The sequence below is a fragment of the Penaeus monodon genome, chromosome 23 (genome assembly GCF_015228065.2).
Source record: "Penaeus monodon isolate SGIC_2016 chromosome 23, NSTDA_Pmon_1, whole genome shotgun sequence".
Lineage (NCBI taxonomy): Eukaryota > Metazoa > Arthropoda > Malacostraca > Decapoda > Penaeidae > Penaeus > Penaeus monodon.
Window position 1 is genome coordinate 39,776,301 of NC_051408.1, and position 264 is coordinate 39,776,564.

The window sequence follows — 264 nt, forward strand, 5'->3', positions numbered from 1 at the left end:
TCTGATTTTTTGCTTTTATCATTCTGTGAAAAGTTTTTACAAATGCCTTCATCTACTATTCTAAAGGTATAACATATCGCTGCACGAAATCTACAGTTAATATACGCGGAATAACCAAATCAATCACACTACTATGTGTATTCATTGGTAAAACGTAAAAACACATGATCCTGAGCGAGGGCGCGACAGGGTTCGGGTGACAGGCAATAACAAAAGATGAAAAGTGATTCATATGACTGTGTTTTATGTTTAAGTACTTAGGGA